This window comes from Typopeltis vanoorti, chromosome 16 (genome assembly GCF_054136105.1).
Source record: "Typopeltis vanoorti isolate ZY-2024b chromosome 16, IOZ_Tvanoo_1.0, whole genome shotgun sequence".
Taxonomy (NCBI): Eukaryota; Metazoa; Arthropoda; class Arachnida; order Uropygi; family Thelyphonidae; genus Typopeltis; species Typopeltis vanoorti.
In genome coordinates, this window is record NC_143564.1 from 41,080,142 (window position 1) to 41,100,796 (window position 20,655).

Genomic DNA, 20,655 nt, shown 5'->3' on the forward strand with positions numbered 1-20,655 from the left:
TATATATATATAATGCGTTTAAATATTTGTCATAAACTGTTTAAGCTAGAGAGAGAGAGAGAGAGAGAACTTTTATTTGAATGTGTTAGCTTATTTTATATACTGTTTACAATCGAAACTTTAGGCTACAAATCGGCTGTGTAAAAAGGTTATAGTGACAGTAAAAATGTTATGTGATATATATAAGATAGCACTTCAAATGTTTATGTTACTCTCCACATGTGACTTGTCTAGGATCATCTTTTTCAGTGGGCGGAGCGAACGTCTTGCGATTACGGCAATCTAGAAATGACTCACCTATTGAATTGCATTTGCTTAATTATTATTATATGAGCCTTTTAAGTTTTTTTCCGGCTAATTAATTTCTCAGTTGTGAACAGTTGATAAAGGTAACCCCAGAAGTAAACGAAAATGGGCCACTATTTAGTTTATGCAACGAACCTACTGTAAAAATATTACGTCTGATGCTGTTAATATAAAACTATTACTTAGCAATAAACATTTAAAATGGAATCATCTATTTTAAAGAATATTTTCTTTGTTTATTTCCTTCTTAGAATGGTGTGCTTTGCTTGTATTCTAAGTTAACTCGGTGTAGATCAGTGGCGCACTCAGGATTTAATCTTGGGGGGGGGGGGGAAGACTTAAGTAGACGATTTGATAATAGACACTACGCATTGCATGCGACCAATGACTGAGCATCTGCAGTGATCGCCAATACAATACATGAAACTCGTGATCTCGGTCCGCCCGAGCACTACTTCGTTCGCCTTCTGTTCACAGCGGCCGTGATTCCCGAGAGCTATAGGGTATTCCACCTTATATGACCGCTAATTCATAAGTAGTATAGAAATAGAAGACACGACACAACATAAATAAAAAATGAAAAAAATTAATTAGGAAAAGATTTTTTGGAAAATTTTCTAGTGTTTTATTTTTCCTTTTTCTATTTTTTGGGGCACCCCCGGGTGTTCCAACGGTGTAGATGGTTTGTAGAAACTTTTAGATTCGTTCTTAGTTTTTGCCTTAATATTTGATTATATGCTCCGATTTCTGTACATAATTTGTCACTTTTTTCTAAAATAAGTATGTGTGTCATTTCTTTTGCTATTTTTCAATGGATGATACAAAACTGCATTAATTTACGATTTATGGTTTCACTGCTGCGTATCAAATGCTATCTGCTTATTATATAACTTTGTTACACTGCTTCCTTGTACAAAAGAGTTAAAAATCAAAGCAATTAAACCAAGATTAGACAACAAACTTCATCTTGAGTTATCCAAGATATCTGAAAGCGTTTTCTCATAAATACCGGGAGTGACCATGTAGTATTTATTTATTATTATTCAATTGTCCGCGCGGTTAGCCTAGTGGCTTTGCGCTTCGTAACCATATGCCTGGGGAAGGAGTGTCCTAGGTTCGATTCCCATTAACGACGTGAGGAGCTTAAGGATCTGCCATAGCCAAGTTAGCCGGTCTTGGGCGTGGACAGCAGGTTTTTTTCCGCCAGTTTAGCTGGTGTTTTTCATCCACAAGCAGGCAAACCGGTCTGAGGACACACTGATTACAGTCAGGAATACTGACCCAGCCATAGGTCTGATTCGTCAGCTTATGCCGGTTCCGGAGCCCGGATAAAATTTGGAGGGGAGGGGGGGGACTAGATGGTACTGTGAACTCCCGTAAAAAGGGGGAACGCAGTATCATCACACGAAATTTATTTATTATTCAATTAACAGGTCTTAACATTATGATTCATCCTCCATAGCTCAGTCGGTTTCGACGAAGCTCTTTGGTTGGAAAGACTTGGGGGGGGGGGGTCGAATCCCGTTTAGACGCAGAGCTTTCCAGCTGAATGTGAATTAGCCAGTCTCATGAGAGAGTGGTGGTTTCCCTCGAGGAACTAGGTTTCTTTATCCCGCAACGAGGCAAACCGGCCAGAGAACACAAGCGAATTACATACAAGAAAAAAAAAATAATAATAATAAAAAAAAAATATATATATATATATATATTATGTCGGTTGTATAAGACGACTCCCCCCACCCCATTTCTTCTTTCTTGTATTAATGCAACATTAGGTATTGTTGTTATATCCGTTATTTTATATCTATGCATATCCGTTATTTTTTTGCATAGCATGGATTTAGTATTTACGCGAATTTAAAAGTGATTAGCCCCAATTTTAATTAATTATTAATTTTGCATTTTTTTTTTAATTTTAGGATTATGAAAATTGTTATCATTTAAAATTATGGTTCCAGCAACAAAACGAAGAAAGTATGAAGCTCGATTTAAAATAAGGTAATTGAAATGGCAAAGCAAACTAATAACTGTGCTGTTGCAAGAAAGTTTGACAAAACCGAGAAGATGGTAAGAGAATGGAGGAAGAAAGAAGATATTTAAAAAAAAAAAAAAATTGCCAAAGAAAAAATTTGCGATGAGAAGGGGGATCACCCGATGGCTGCAACTGGAAAATCACGTTGCAGAATGGATATTCGAACAAAGGCAGAATGGTTATCTTGTTACAAGAAATATGATTAGAGCATATGAATTTCAAACACTACCAGCAGATCTCTGACCACAAACTTACCAGTTTCCATAAATTTATTATTCAGTTGAGACAATTTTCCATATTTCCAATATGGATGAAACTCCTATGAGCTTTGATATGATAAGCAATAAAACAGTGGAGTCTAAAGGTAGTAAGACTGTGCTAGTTCGATGTACAGATCATGAAAAAACAAGGTTTACGGTTGTGTTGTTATGTTTGGCTGATGGAACCAAGTTAAAACCAATGATCATCTTCAAACGTAAAACTTAACCTAAGATAAAATTTCCTTCAGGTGTTTTTTGTACATTTTTACGAAAAAGGATGGATGGACGAAAATGGGGTGAAATTATGGATAAATAATATGTGGAACACGCTACCAGGCGGTAAAAGGAAGAAACATAGTTCCTTTTTCTAGAATACTAAAAGTCTTCTAGAAAAAAATAACACAAACACTGCTGCTATACCAGGTTGTTTAACTTCTATATTGCAATCTGCTTGAACAAACCATTTAAAGATTACATGCGAGAAGAGTGGAATAATTGATGTTGACTGGTGAAAAATCATTTACAAACGGTGGATCTATGCGCGATGCATCACTTGATATGTTGTGCAATTTTCTGATCAAAGCATGGAATAAAGTAAAAGTAGAGACTGTAATAAAATAATTTAAAAAGTATGGTAGCTCTAATCTTATGGATAGTATGGAAGATGATCTGTTGTGGGACACTGATGACGATGAAAACGAAATCAATTCACCGGATTCGAACTCGGATCCATATGACGATCATTTAAACAATGAAGCTGAAGATCTATTTTCAACAGATGATGAAGAAAACTAACTGAGTTTAATAATTATTATTTGTTTTTTAAGACTTACATCCATTGTAATATTTTAAATAAATTTATGTAACAAAAAATTAATCTGATTTGTTTATAAACACTGCTTGTTTTCTTATATAACGATGTATTGTAACTACCTAAATGTTCATCCAAGAAATTAAGCTTTCCTTTTTATATTCGCCGTATAAGACGACCCATGATTTCGAGGGAGTTTTCTGTAGTATTTGAGAGTCTTCTTATAAGCCAACATATACGGTATATTCAAGACACCATTGCACTTATATATAAATATATATTGCAGTAAAATAATTCACGGACTGCTTGCATCTAAATCACTTTCCCATTGATTACAGTAACTACTTGTGATAAAAAATGTTCCATCCGTTCCACATCAGCCTTTCAATGGACCACTTAGCCTCTCCAGCGGAGTATTTCTGCATTGCGGGATTTCGTGGCACAGCAGTAATACAATTTTTATCCCTGCTTCAGTGTAGCCCTCTCGTAATTTTTTTTATTCGCCTAGGGGCTTTAGGTTATTACCATTCTAGTAAGTCTACATTTCTTTTATTTCGTGTATTCAGCAATTTTTGTAATAGCTCGATAGAAAAAATAACAAAATAGTTAAAGCGCGGTCAAAACCCACGTTAGTCGTCTGAGCTGTAACGAAATGCATATGCATGGAATTAATATGCAATGTTGAACGTGCTTTAACATCAACATGTAGGGCAACCACACACACACACACACATACACACATAAAAAATTACCTAAGAATGCTTGATCAGTACAGGTGTATCAACAAATTCAAGGTAATAGACATTCTGTGTTTTCAATTAAATTAATTAAATGCTTGTATTTGTTTAATTTTCACTTAGAATAACTGTTTCAATAATTCTTTGTTCAATAATCGCTTGGCTGCTTACTAAATTATAATAAAATCTGAATTTGCAGCTTTCACTAGCAGAAAGTCTAATATTCTTTCAGGTATGTAATGACGCGAACTACTTGGCGTTATTCCAATGATTTCTTTCCTGATCGAGTAACTGAACATGCACACGCATGCGCATATGGGTCGTCAAAAGACTATTTTAGTTTTACGGACGTTAGTAAACTTGCCTCTACTATTCCATAAAACAAACATTGATTTATGACAGCAGACCATAGCCGTCAATAATCAAATACTGCAATTTTATGCTTTATGTGTACTTGGAAGCTGAAGCGTGTTAATATTATTTTATTTCTGCTTATGCTGGACAAAATCCAAATCACAAATTACAATGATTAAACAATGAATTGGTAGAGAACGTAATTTGAAGAGTGATTTGAATGACACCTTGCGTCTTTTTCAAGAGTATTTACATGATTTTCTTTTTGTAAATGCTTTTTTTTCTCTCGGAATTTTCCTCTTTTATTTCAATGCTACACAAAGCATTCAACACAAATGAATGCTTAAAAAACTAAAAAATAAAAATAAAGGAAAACTTTATGTAAATAAAAGATTTGTATTTTGGTAGCGCTTTAATCATTTAATTTTTTTTTGTATTTTTAAATAATATACTTTAATTCAATAATTTAAATATTTATATAACGTCAATTACGATCATATTTTGAATTATACAATAAATAATTATATGATTATATCTATTTGTCAACACAAAACATAATTATTTATTTATTTATTAGATATTATTTATTATTTTATAGCCAAACGAGATTATGCGCCCTTCCGTTGAAAAAGATCTGAGTTCGATTCTTCCCATGACGAGAGGAATTTTTATGTGGACTTTTGTACTGAAGGTGAACTAGCAGCTCTTATATATATTATATATAAAAAATTATATATATATATATATATATATATATATATATATATATATATAAGTTTTTTACCTTAGGAATAATGTATATTAGGGTCACCAAATAATTTTATAAACTTGGTAATTTTACTCCTAATCCCAAGTAAGCAAACAGTTAAGTTTGCGCCTGAACGTAGTTTAAGTCTAAAAGTGGTACAACACCAGGGCAACTCATTGTAAAGGTGGGTAAATCTCTGATCACTATTCTTAGTATTTCCCATAATGTAAAGCACATCTCATTAAGAGATGTATACTGCAATACATTATGGGTGGGGTCACTACCCAGACCGGTTTCAACCAGTGAGTAGCTAGAATCTAAATACCAAGGTTTTAGTAATACAGAGCCTTATCAACTTTACCTATACAAGTTGCTACAAGGTGTTTTTATCTTGAATAAGATATATATATATATATATATATATATAGTTTTATATATACATAGTGCTGTAATCCTCCGTGATGAGTTCTCGGCCATTATGGGACAGGGTTATGTCATAATACTGACTAGTATTTTTTTATTAATATTCATTATGGCATGCTTGCTTTCGGCTGGAAAGTTTTTTTTTAATTATTATTTATTTTATTTGAGGAAAATGAAAACAGATTTTACCATTAAATCAGTTGTGGAAATTATGAAATTTGTATTACAGAATTTGTAAAGGTTAAAGGAATTTTACAGGAGTAGGTGAAATCTTTCAATTTGTGGTAGAGAGAGAGAGAGAGAGAGAGAGAGAGAGAGAGAGAGAGAGAGAGAGAGAGAGAGAGAGAGAGAGAGAGAGAGAGCAACGGTGACTTTGTTTCTGAAACTATAAATCATCCTCTGGGAAATCCTGTTTTCGAGAGGATGATTATCTTGAGAGCAACATCCTGTTTTGATTTAAAGCTAAATCAGATTTAAAGGCGAAATGAAAAATTTACGCGAATGCAAAAACTACCCCCCCCACTAAAAACTACTTCTGAAATCAAAGATGCTTTTTTTTCCCTATCATATGAGGTATAATACTGCAAAATTGACGTTTTTGGAAACGCGACTTAGACTGGCACACTGTATCAGGATTATGTATCGGAACCAATATAGAACAAATCTAAAGATATAGGCAAAGCTTTATTTTTATGGAGCACCCTTGGATCAGAACGTGTTTTTTCTGATCCAAGGGTGCTCCATAAAAATAAATCTTTGCTTATCTTTTTATATATAAAGTTATAAAAGGAGCTAATGAACCATAAGTTTAGAGAGAATATAAAATCCTAATAAAGAATATTCCTAAATAATTCCGACCAAAGAGTATAATCATATTTCCTTTAAAACTATATATACTCGTATATAAGTGTCACAAAGATCAGAAGACATAAAAGAATGGAAATCACATGGTCACGAAAACCTGGCCTATTACTCAGTAAAACGAGCATATAATTAACTGTTATTATGTACATTTATGGATAGCTAAGTAGATAGGCGTGTGGTGGCACTGATTGGTCGTGGAACTTCACTTTAAAAGTCCGTGAACACCGAATCTAATCGTGTTTTCAGTCGTGATCCACCGAGGATTTTTGTCATGCGGTGTTATGCGACTAAGAATAAATACAAATTTCAATGTAACATCTGTTACATAGATGCGCTAATATAAAAGAAGTAATGAAAAAAATGAGCTTCAAAAATATCATTTACACATCGATTAAACAAGTTCTGAAGAAATGCCCTTCAATATATAATCTTTTAGAAAATTCGAATGTTGATGCGTAAATTAAACGTGATTTTATTTTTTATACCTTTACAAAATCGATTGTGCAGTCATCTTAAGTCATGTATGCTAATGTGGCTCATGAAAAATCGGAACAGAGCAGGCAGTCGTAACTAGGTGTTTTTTTAGGCCCCGAGCAAAATGCTAATTATGCGCGCTTCCTCACATTGAAGCATAACTCTTACCTTTGAATTTTTATTTAGAGATTGTCTTCATAAATAATACATTAATGACCATTAATATGCAAAACAAAACAAAAAAAATTGTTTGCTTGTTTTTTAAGAGTGTATTTTCGTATAAATTGTGCCCCTGACTTTGCTGTTCAGAGTGAGTGTCCTGCTTGCTTCGCCCTATTTACGGTACTGAAATCATGTGTTCTGATTTTTGGTTCAGAAAATATGATCATAATCGCTATAGGTCAAGGATCTTGAAATCACCATTTTTTTTTTCAGTTTCTATTTTCATAATGGCAGTCTATACAATAGAAATTGAACACTTCTATTTGCATCTATGTAATTTTAAAAAATAATACTCTCAGTAATATAATAAATGACTAAAATATTTCTTGAAATTAGTGAGAAATCTAATAATTAATATTATCAGCTTTCTAAATAACGAAATTAATAACTAAGAATTAATAATCGTATTCGTAATGTTTAATGTGACTCCCACCAAGAAAGGTAAACATACAGTACATTAGTAGCATGGGTGTGGTAATTTTTTTTAAAAATTTTATTTATTTATTTATTTTTGTTGTTGTTGTTATAATGCGGAAACCCTGCTCTAAGACCAAACGCGAAACTTCTCCAAACCATATTAAGCATGCCGTCAGCTGGGCAGTAGTCTCTCAACTAAAGACATGCCTAAATATTCCATAGTGGGATTCAGTCTCAAGACTTAGTGGATGGAGAGCAAAGACGCTATCCACTCACTCTCTTAATGATTATCATATATAAAGGATTTCATGAAATGGCAATCAACAGCATTAGGAGGGAGGGGGGGGCAAAAAGATTTTTAAATGTTTTTACTACTTTTATTAGCTTTTATTAGTGCTTTATAGGTTTATTCAATTTATTAATAATTTAATTAATTATACGTTTTATGACCTGTATTGTCTGTGGGATTGATATAAAACGTTAAAGTAGAAGAATATCACTTAGTTTATATTTTTACTTTACAACAGCTTTGCACCATTGATTTCTAAACAGCTGATGTAAAACTGTTAGTGCGAGTCACCAGTAGTTACATTATGCAGCTCCAGTTACAATTGCAGCATTTATTGCTATTGATTCCGGTGATTAATGAGATAGCAAGAAAGGTAATATGAGAACAGCAAAACTTGTGGAAATTAGAAATAGAAGAGAAATGGCGGAAACGGTGAGGGACTAACTCGCCTTTATTTAAACACTCTTCATATTCATGGCGTTCTAAACGAGATTTGAAAAACCAGATTGAGGCAAATATTAGAACAAGCAGGAAGAAATTGTGTTCTTACTCAGCGTACTACAAATGAATAATGCAGCGAAAAAGAACCAAATTTCCTGCTTAAATGAGAAAGAGCAGTTTAAGAATATGTATAAAAATTAGTTTACTGTAAAATAAATACTGGGCAGTTAGATTTGTAGAATGCGTCGAATTTTGAGGAGGTCTGCAAAATTTAACTTGCCTATCCCGCTTCCTTGTAGCTTCAAATGAACAATTAAATGCTATTAAAATCTCTTCCTTATTGCAGAACTGTTTCTTTATTGGAATAAGTATTATTTTCTCTTAGATTTGGATTGGTAAACATGTTTATTAGGGACCGTTACAAAAACTATACAGCAATGCATTCATACCTCTACATTCTTTTACGGTAAACCACAGGAAATACTTCTCAGAAAATTAATCGACTAAGCTTACCTAGAATTCTAAATAGAAATCCACTTCCTCCGAATGAAAATGGTTGGAGCGGGCAGAATTCTATACCGTGCAGTTGGAGACAATATAAATTGACATGGCATCAAGGTAATGTATTTCATCGTGGGAATATGAAGATTTTTTCAAACCTTAGATAATAAGCACTGTTATACGAAGGACTTTATTCGACATAGGTGCATATATTTTCTGTGATTCCTCTATCCCATAAGCTGCCTTTTGAATGCATTATCTGCACAATCGCCATAGATATGTATGCATTTTTTGCAGGATCCTTAAGGTATCCATTTCGGCATAGAAAAATCCTGTGTTTAAGCATGAAACGATGCTATTCTGCACATTACTGTCATTTGCAAATCACTTGCCAGCCAAAGTGATTTCCAGCTCATTCTGATTCAAAGCGTTGGAAACTGGATCAGGACTGAGTAGGAGGTCCAAAACCTCCCAGTCAATTATGTATAAAACTACACTATTACTCTCCAGTCTGATGATTACAATGAGAAATACAGGACATATGTATCGAATGGTTATCGCTATCAGAAACTGATCCAGCGTGTTACATTGGAGGTCAGCATTTACAATGAGCTTTATTAAGAAATTTCACAATATCACATAACAATATTATCACGACCTTATATGCTGAGAGCATTACTTTGGATTTATTTTGCAGGGAAAGTTGACGAATGTTTTTATATTACGGTCTTCTGACATACTTCGGTGCGTCAGAAGACCATAATATAAAAATACTCGTTGACTGGCACCGTGCTGCACAAATTTAGTCATTTGGTCATGAACGTTACCGTACACACTACCCAAAATATATGGAGCTCTTGAAAAATGTCACCCAGTTTAATGCGTCTGTCTTCCTTGATTAAGATACATATACAGGAAACATTGTCCTCCGTTGTGGGCGAACTTGGAAACAGTGCTACTCGTCTTGAAATCTGTCGTGCCGTTAGCACTACACAAAACTTGTTTTATGTGCATGTTTTTGCTTCATACTCTTCTGACCTAAACTTAACATGTAGAAATCGGATCACCCTAAGCACCACTATATATGACCATGTCTTGCCATCTTGCTTTTAATGGTACTGACGTATATGATGCAAACATGCTTTTATCCAGTTCATTCATTCCCGCTGGAAAAGGATGGTTTTCAATGTGATGCTCTGTTATCTTGTTATTTGAATTACCTTTGTACACTAAAATGACGCTGCGCCAATTTATCGAATTTTTTAGATTGATAACGTATGTTTAAAACTAAGAAGTCTATTTCGATAAGGTGGCGCCAGCGTGCACACGCGTGTGTGTGTGTGTGTGGGGGGGGGGGGCTTTATGGCTCAGTTAGTAATGATAATGCCTTTTGGTTAACAAGACCAAGGTTCGAATTTCGTCCAGGACGGGAAGAACCTTTATTTATGTGGACTTTTCGGCTGAAGGTAAATTAGCCAGTCCCATACATTGAATAGTAGAGTTTTTCATCTACAAAACAGAAAAATCTAGCACAGCCAGGCTAACCCATACACGTAATTCTTAGGCTTACATGTTGGTATTAATTTTCATAATGTCAAGTTATTGGTTGTGACAGGCCATGGATTCTAACTTATGGCGAAGGGGGAGCAAGTGTATGTGACTGTAATTTTCGTAATGCTGTCCATCTCACTCAGAAACTTGAATTTTTCTGAGCAAATATTATTCTGTTTGCTTGGTTAAGAAATTAGAGTGTTTCTCGTACATAATATATTGCTTAGCAATGTTTAACATGACGAAGCCTTGCAAACTCTTTCTTCAAAATATCATAGTATGAGTATGCATTTATTGCTATCATTGTGTTGTCGATGGATTGCCTGCATTAATACAAAGCTCAATATATACCTTGTTACAATTAGTTTTATAATTCCAAATTGTGCATAACCGACTTGCTTCAATAACTATATTCGTATTCATTCATTAATTCACATCAAATGAATTACAAATAATTACAACAAACACTCAATTTATCAAATACATTTCTACTGTTAATACCGCAGAACTGGATTGATAAACTAAGGTTTTTAAATCACATTTTATCAAATCATTCTATTAAAATGATAAAATAATATTTAAAAAACCCACCATAGTGAAATCCAACGAGTTTTGTTAATTCGCTCAATACATCTGGAAATATATTTGAAATATATTTACACGAACTCACTATACTTTCAATAACAGTTTACGGTACCGATGAGAATATTTTAGCTATTTCATTCTTCAATTAAAGAACTATTTATTTAATTCTTTAATTAAAATTCTTCCTTCACTCTTATTGGGTTCAATTTCGAAACTTATGCCCTCTAAAAAATAATAGAAGAGGATATGGGTGTGGCTGGCATATTGGTTTGGTTTCATTGGAATTACAGCCAAGGGAACTAAGCTGCCTTGGCATAATTCCAATCATACCAAATCATGTGAGTTATGTCTATTAAACGCATGAGTTCATCTGGCCGGTTTGCTTCTGTGGAATGGAAAAACTTCAGTTATCGTGATGGAAAAATCCTACCACTTCCGTATGTAATCTGCTAATTACCTTCGGTTGCGAATTCCCTATAAAGAAAGGTCCTGGGTGGGATTCAAACCCAGTCCGTTCCAAAACGGTTTCCTGAAGATTCATAGAACGCAGTTAATCAAAGATTAACTGTTTCCTAGGCAGTTTACAGAGCCTCCGTAGCTCAGTTGGTATAAACGAGCTCTTTTAATTGGAAAGACCCGGGTTCAAATCCTGTTTATGATGTTATGATGAGAGATGGAAGAGAGCTGTCAACCTCCTAGATGGAAGTGACACTTGACAGGATGCAGTTTACAGGATGGCAATTTGTCGAAATCAAATAATCGACAAACTTACAAACTTCTGAAAGGGTCATATAAGATACCGGGACATATAATTTTTCATTTTATGGAGGATGAGTATAGGACGAGAAGGCATCCATCGAAGTTGACTGGAAAGGGATGTGGGCCAGATTTTTCTCTCAAACAGTGGCGAGTGTAAGTAGTGTGAATGAATTCAAGGAAAGGTATCACAGTTGGTGTGGATATGCGACTGCCCTTGAGTTCCTAACTTACTACAATTCTCTGATGATAATGATAATATAAGGAAAGACAGTACTGTTGTGTCCCTTATTGCTAAAAATACGGGTCTAATTTTATGCTTTCCTTTTACAGCATTGTATAATATCATCCCGAATATTTTGGGTGTTTTGTCTGCAATTATTGAAAGCAATTGGTGACGTCACACGGAAAGCGTCCCTATATATATATGATCTCACGAAAAGGTGCCTTTTCAATTTCACCTACTCAATGAACTAATAAAAGGCGACTACATGAGGTCCTTGGTATGGTCCATGTCGTCAATCCAAGGCAATTCCTATACCGAAGGTTATATTCTCATAAACTCTCTGATAAATTTCGAATCTTTTTTTAAGTTTCTATGTTGCCATCATCATTATCAACAACGGATTAATATCCTCCTAATCTATAGTTAGGGTCTTTATTTCAAAAAATGTTTATGCGTGTGTTTTGTTGCATTAACAGATACTTTTCCCCTCACAGGAAAGAACATTCCAAATTTATAGCGCAAAAATAACATTAAAATGGCTGTGTAATTTAATACAATCAATATAAGAATGTTGTTTATTTGACACTTTGCGTATATTTACAAATTCAAATAAAGCTGAGCAAATAATAAAATCTCGCTTCTCTCTGTTGTCCCTTCTTTCATGGAAATTTTATTTTAAAGCAAGCATTGAAAGTAGCCAGAAAATAATTTCCGCATTCTTTCCAGGAAAAACAAAGGATGTGAATGAAATACCTTGTTCAAGTAGTGGAAAATATTTTCGAAATTTTAATAAGTCTACAGTTAAATCCCAGTAATCAATAAATTTATTTCAAGGACTGATCTAATGTCATATTTTTAAAGGAGAGTAAAATTAAGTTTTTTTTAAAAATTATGCTTCCTAATAAGATTCATGTTTATATTTCGTGTTAACAAATAAAATAAACAAATGGCAAAGAAAAAAGGGCAAAAATGCTGGAAGGAGATTTGATACAGAAAATTCCAAGATGAACAGTTTAAGCCAAGTGGTTTCAAGGTCGAAACTCCTTTACAGTTAATCCATTAATAGCCCTATCATAAAAGGATTAAAAGTCAAGTATGCCAATTGCATGATAAATGATAAAACAGTCAGTGATAACTCGTTAAGCAAAATAATAAAATATATATATATTATAACAATTATTCCAATGAACACAATTATATTTGTTAAGCAGATTTCCTTTCACACGCCATTTTTCTTTTTTGTGCAGCCACGCACACTTTTATAATCACTGTGCGAAATCAGTATAAAAACACTACAGCTGTAACGAGTGTTTCTTAAACTTTTTGAGGCACTGAAAAACTCTGCATAAAAATATTTCTTTTTCGCGGAGCCTTAATGAAAATTTTTATTAAAAATATTAGAAAAAATTTAGGTCAATGAACCATTACCTAAAAATATTTTAATCAAGAAAATATGATTCATAAGATTATAAATAATAAAGTAACATAACTGTTTTAAAAATAAGTTAATTTAATAATATTTTCCCTTATTGAAGTATTTTTTAGTTTTATTTTTTTAGTTACTTCACATTTTAGTACAGAGATCATCAAAATAGGGATGGACTTAATCCCGATTTGGAAGAAATAGATTTAGAATTTATGTTGTTTCAGTGGATTGGTTTTTCGAGGATTTATAGTTTCAATGGATAGCAATATTTAGATGAATTATGGGTTTTCGATGAAGTGCCTTTCGATGGGTTGCTTTTTCGGTTAACTGCCTTTTGGTGAATTGTATTTCGACGAACTGTTTGCAGTGAATTTCTGTCTACCTTTCCGAACGCACGAACAAAAACTCTCACATTATCCTAGACGTTGAGAAGCTACTGAGGGCACAATGCGAATTATATGTTTAAATGGTAGTGGTTTTTCATTATAAGTTTTTATTTTTTTATTATAAGATCCGCAGAACAAACACACACACACAACTAGAGTTATAATGATAATATGAAAATCGGGTATTAGGTGAGCAGATTTTATTTGTTTATCTAACAATATTTATAATACTGTAGCTGTCACCTTGAAATCAGTCTGTGTACAGAATAGACAAGAACACACCAATTAAGAATGACAATATTGCAGAGAGAGAGAGATCATTTTATTAAAAACAAAACATTCTATTAAACTGAGGCAGAGGTCCTTAACTCTTGACTTACATTTGATTAGCTGAAGCTGAACTTTGGAAAATATTAACCTTGAAGATTTTTTTTTTCCAGAACTACTCAGTTGGTCGAAAATTATAACACATATAAGTTCGTCCGGCCACTGGGAATCCCTGCAGGACTGTTAAAACTACTGTCAGGCCCTTTTGTAGGCGGATGTATCATGCCTCGGGTGAATTTTTCGTACTTTGCTACTGACTGTGTGTCAGAACGATGGCATGGTAAGCAAACACAGTGTTAATATTTGCCAAGTGCTAAGTTGTAGTTTTAGGAAATAATACAAATAGTGTTCTGAACTTCGGGCTCTATTTATATTAAATCTTTAATCAATATTAGGTTGATATTCCATTTAAACTGACTTTTCATCGTCCAGTGTGAGACCACTACCATGCGTATTGGAGGACTGAAGGGCTTGAAAAACTTCTGTTTGGTTTATAGGTGGGTTCCCGGGTTATCTAACCCTTAGTCTACCAACAGTACTGCATAATGTACGACGTTTGTCACAATATTTTATTTGGGGGAATCGCATAAAAAATATTCAGTCTATATAAAACAAGTGTTTTTCATTATCCAAAAAAATAAACAAATAAAAGGCAGTAAATGAACATAGACCATTAATATGATGACCAAACGAAGTATAATTTTGAACTTCTCTCTTTTATGCGAGTGCTAATTTAGCTTTGAGGCGGGATGACTTCCATTTATGTTATCATTCTTTTACCTTTAAGTCCTCCTTTCTTCAATCTTGCCTTATAGAATCTGTAAGCATTCCTGCTAATCCTCGCGATATACGTCTTGCCATTTTTAACTTTCTTCTCGTCAAGTAACTAGTAAGTTTCTGTGTATTCCTCGGTTTGGCATTTATATATTGTCTCTCATTATTTGCATGTTTCTGTGAAAAAACCAAATGCTTTCAAATACTTATATCGTATTGATAATAAATATATTTACTGTCAACTGGTGCCTCACAATAACAGTTCAACAGGAGCCATACAAGTATCATATATATACGTCTTCATCAATCCTTTTTCTAACTGTGAAGAGGATTTTTTCCCCATTTTTCATCCTCTGTTATTAAAGTTTTCAAGGGATATATTCATTATTTTTTTTAATTAGTTCAGTTTTTGTTCCCTTTTATACTCATCCTCATAAATTTGATATTATACTAATATTTCTTAATAACATAAATGTTAAAAATTAACTACGATTCTGAAGTAAATTTTTTAAATATTGTGAACAGATATTCTAATACAATCTCCACAAGAATATCTTTCACCATCTAATGTAGGGTAAACTGTACTTCCGGCAGGTGACATCACATCAAAGACTGGGAACGTACTATTCCAATATGCATGAGAACAGGTGTGCAGATTATCTTGTTTTCGTATTCCCTATTTGAATGAGAAATTAAAATATCATTATCTCACGAAGTGTGAAGCTTCTGATGATGCAGATTGAGATATATTTTTCATTTGTGTTTGTAAAGAATATTTTTATAACATTTTAATTAAGTCATCCGACAACAGAAACCCGTTTATTCAGAAAGATAATTGGAATGATTTAGACCATAGGTATGCTGCTCTTCAGTCAGATGTTGGCAGTCGCTTTTAATATTAATGGTTTTCAGGCACAGTATCACTTCGCTACCCGTGAGAAAGGTAGACGTCAGTGGCCACCACTATTAAGATGATGAGTGAGTATCGAACTAGACTTGGAAGCTCAATGTGTTGGCGATGGAGTACCACACATATGCGGGCATCATTGCAATACTTCTGTTTTGCAATGTTACGATAATAATGATTGCCCCCCCCCCCACCGCTGTCAGACAAATTACCGAAGTCCATAAAACATTTTTTTTTCTTTTTAGTATTCCTGTTATAAGATTTCTAAAAACGAATATGAAGTCCTTTCTGGTTCTTATAAACTGACTTTGAGAACTGTGCCACATAGAATGAGGAACTAACATTTTTGTGGTCATGTTCAGAACATTTGGGAGACACAGTATCTAATTTCGTATGAATTCCAAGGTGTTTAGTCAGGCACTAAATATAGATATTTATTTTTAGTTGATTTCTTAGCGTTACTGAACTTTTTCTGTTAGTGTTATAGTTTCAACAACTATTGTTGAGCAGAACGACCGATATAAATTCCATGTCTTTGATGTTAGTTCAAGTAGTGCAAGTAAATTCCATTTGATTTTGTGTCATTGGCATATTACAAATGAATGATAATGACAGAGAATGCCCACGATACTTAATCAAAAACGCATGACTTAGTAGGATGCCTATATACTGTTTTATATGATGATCTGCGTCTCATTCTTTGGTTCTTCTGTTTTAGCAAATTCTTGTTTTCAATTGAATTTAAACACAATAATTTGGATGCTATTTTCCCTTCAGATATTATGTATGTTATAGAGAAAGCTCGAAACACGTATTGTCAATATTCACGTCAATTTACACGAATGCGTGACTGCCAATGACACAAAATCACTATTGTAGCTCTGCTGTGTGTTTTTATTTAATTTTCTATCCTAGCGGTGGTTTTGAAACAGTCCATTTCATTATCGGTATTTGCTGATGATTGTATTTACTCACGTTTATTTACAGAATGATGTTTTTCAGACGTAGTAGAAGTTTTGAAGGTACATATTAACTCTGCACTCTTAAGCAGATTATTGTCCTTAACTTACAGTGGTGACAGAAAATACACATTACGTTTTCTTACAGATGGAGAAACAATCTAACGGACTATATTCAGAAATAGATAGTTGCGTCGACGTAGCAGCCTGTACGGAGTAATTTCAAACCAAACAGAATCGCGTGTCTGCAATAATCTACTGACTTGTTACTGACGGCAATCGAAGACAGGAATGATGGATGGTTCATTCCCGTTTAAATTTCGTCTACACTCCACCTACTAGAAAACAGTTCGTTGATAAATGGAGTGATACATAAAGGGCTGTTCTACCCCCCCCCCCCAAAGTGAGGAAAAAAAAATAGCCTCCTTTCAGTTAGATCAAGTATTGGCAGGATCGCCTACATATTTTTGCCTCCCCACCATAAGTTAATTTTATCAATTAATAAAAAAAACTTAGCATTTCTTGTTTCATCACATTTATTGAAGATAAATCTCCGTTGGATGGAGCTAAAAGTTACAAGTAACTGTTCTTGTTTCATCCATACATTAAGTACAAGCATGAATGTGAAGTTTTCAGATTAGCGAACATTTTATGATTTGCTTTCTGCATACTGAGAGTAGCTGACTTCACCACAAGTTTCCCTGGATATCCAATAATGTAAAATACTTCGTAGTGATTATGTTGGGAACTGTCTGCTTTCCGAATGAAAATCCTGAGTTTCCAAGAAAGGAAGCTTCCATTTCAGTATCAGACCCTATCCAACCTTCAGCTGAAAATTCTTAAGATTTGTCGTGTTTCCAGGGCTCTGAAGGACACTGATTCGAACACTGATCTTTCCAAGCGAAGGGCAAACGTCGCGATGTCCACAGAACGTTGCTATGGAAGCGCTACACGTAGGATATTCAGAGTGTATATATGCTTTATATCATAGCGAGTTCACTGTCTAGACCGAATGTGACCTCACCGACTCTTCATCAACAGAAAGCCAGATTGCCTCGATAGCAGAATTTTTTTCCACTGAAAAAGAAAAGTGGAATATTATTGTTAATTTCACTATACTGTGGATTGGAGATAGTAATAGTATATTATACTTTACGGCAGAAAAAATAAATTAAAAAAAAAGGCATTTAATCAAAACAGCGCAGTGCATCTCCATTTCAATGAAGTTATGATGAAACATCAGTAATAGTTGAAAACGGCATATAAAGTGATTCTCGCTAAGATATACACTTTCTATAAAATATGCAGTTTATATTATAGAATACTTGGAGCAAGTTGGTGAAGTCAGTTTTTCTTAATGTGTAGAACAAGGCGTGAAGTTGCTTCACACGTTTGTTATTTTAAGCAGTGGAAAAACAGGCATAAAAACATCTATGGGAAGGTGCTATATGTCACACACGAGTATAACTTCGGTTGTACTCCTGTGTGAGTATAACTAAAGTATAACACACGAGTATAACTTCAAGAGTATAACTTTTTGTCTTGTTAAATTAAAAAACAACACACGCGTGTATTAACGTAACGTAACATGTAAAGATAATTTACTAAAATATGCTATTAATCTATTTTCATTGTACGATAATAAAGCAATGGAAATTTCAAATAGGACAGATTAAAAGTACCAGCTGTAAACATTGCTTACCTTCTCATGTGAGCGAAGATACTAAGCTGTTAACTACTACACTATTAGGATCCTAAAAAAATTAATATATATATAGTCTACCCATTCCATTTTAGTCAACTTTTATTTGAGGAGAAAATATCTTTCTTAGATCCCGGGCTCTCATTGGATCGTCATGTGGATGATATTGTTGCTCTCTGGAAGCCTAAACAACATGAATTAAGTTATCTTCCTGCAATAAAAAATTAATGGCTTACATCCTACAATTCAATTTACTCTAGAAAAGTATCAAATGGAATTTTACGCTTCCTGAGAAGCAGATGGCTCTCTCACCACATCCTTATACCGGAAGACTATGTTTTGTAGTCGCTAAATTCGTCAAACATTATCTCATCATCCTTCGCAAAATACAAAAGCAAAAATTTGATAATATAATTTCTATCAAAGGGTTGACTGATAATAGAAATTTATACTATCAGGCAAACCTCACCTGTCAACGGCTAAAATCCAAAAATCGCTGACAATTTTGGAACCATTTTTCTCTAAATTCTTGGAGAAGAGAAATCCCGAGGGATTTTTATCCCATAGATCAAAGCCGCTTCTGAACGTAGGTCTCATGTCCTTAAGACATTTCAGTTTACACCTACATACGAAACTATCAACCAAATCGGGCTACTTTTACCTTCTCCAGGTAACAAAGGAGGAAAAAATTCCTTCTTTGTTGCTATCTGGCATATAATTCAATATATTTTCAACTTATCATATTTTGGACAAACAAGCCATTCAAATGCGTTTTAAAACATGCGTTTTAAAAAGCATTTAAGTACACTAGTCGTATATCCAAATGATTAACCTCATAAGCCCAGCCTTGCATAACACGGAATTAATACTACCATCCAGTTGATCCTTTGGAAGGATGTAAAACTGCTACATAGAAGCACCTGCAAATTCAAAAGATTTTTCAAAGAAAGTGACGAGGGTTCTTTATCATCCCAACTCTAACCACATCGATGGACTATTTAAGACTCTATCAGCAAATGTATTTCTTAATTTTTTTAGGATATCAACAATGTAATCGTTTACAATCTGGAATCCTTTCTACTGCACATCAGAAGATAACAATCTTTATAGTTTTAATCTGTTTTATTTGAAATTTTCATTCTTTTATTCTTCTACATCGAAGATGGTGTTTGATATATAGCAAAAAAAAATATCTGTAATTTAGCAGTATATTTTTTAAGTAAAATATAATTATGGTTATGGGTTGTTTTCTTTATTTTAATGGATTCTCAGTGCTTGCTCTCTTGAACTCGTCCTCCTCATTGCATATTCGATATAAAAAAAAAAACGGTTCTAGTTATTGGAAATGTTAAGTTTTAAATAAAAAAAAAAAGCTTTTCCTGCTAAAATGTTTTCTTAGAATACTATTCTTTCAATGTAAAATATAATAATTTTTGAATTTCAGCAAAAAAAATGGATGTTAGATATTTTTGACGATCTTGCTTGAAGTGCAAGGCAATGCAAAATTATGGATATAACACACTTTCAAATGAAAGACTAGCAATCAGTGACATACAGCATTGTAAGTGAAAAATCTTAAATGATATTACGCAAACAGAACATATTTGATTATGCTCATCAAATATTTGTTACGTTTATTAGTAGAAAGTATTACAATCCTGTAAAGTGTTTACTTATTTTACTTTACTAAATTTTATACCTAATGTAATTAGTGTCCATCTGCATTCCTTTAAAAAAAATAAAACGGTTTGAATCGGAAATGTTCTTGCAGTTTTTATTGCTCGCAAAAGCAATAAAAAACTGTACTGTTTAAATCATTTTACCAGCAACTTCTGTTTGCTACGATAGACAAATGTTTGCTGATATTCTTTCTAATGAAGTGGACAAAATACGATGAACGATGATACATTTATTATTTATTTATTTATTTCTCTGTACTGTTTCGAAATTCAAAGTTACACAATAAAAGGGCTTGAATTTTTCATTAGGTACTCGTATGGTCATCTTGTAAGAGAATTCAAAAGTACCTGCTGTTGCTCCACCTGTTATTTTGAGTTCGAAAAATGCATTCCAACTGTGACAAGTGGTAACCAGCTTCTGTTATGACGTTTCGCCGATCTATAATATCGCTGCCACTAGCTTCGTTAGTAAATATCTATCGTTCTTCTCTGCACACA

General features: G+C 33.6%; 1 protein-coding gene across 1 annotated transcript in view; it reads right to left on the reverse strand.

Annotated features, from left to right (window-relative positions):
- Tmem131 (Transmembrane protein 131) overlaps nt 1-18,509 on the reverse strand; it is a 704,637-nt gene extending 686,128 nt beyond the window's left edge. Inside the window, exon 1 of the mRNA XM_090406393.1 lies at nt 18,479-18,509. The gene's annotated coding sequence lies outside the window, so the exon portion shown is untranslated. The remainder of the gene's footprint in view (nt 1-18,478) is intronic.
- Between the last annotated feature and the right edge of the window lie 2,146 nt (nt 18,510-20,655).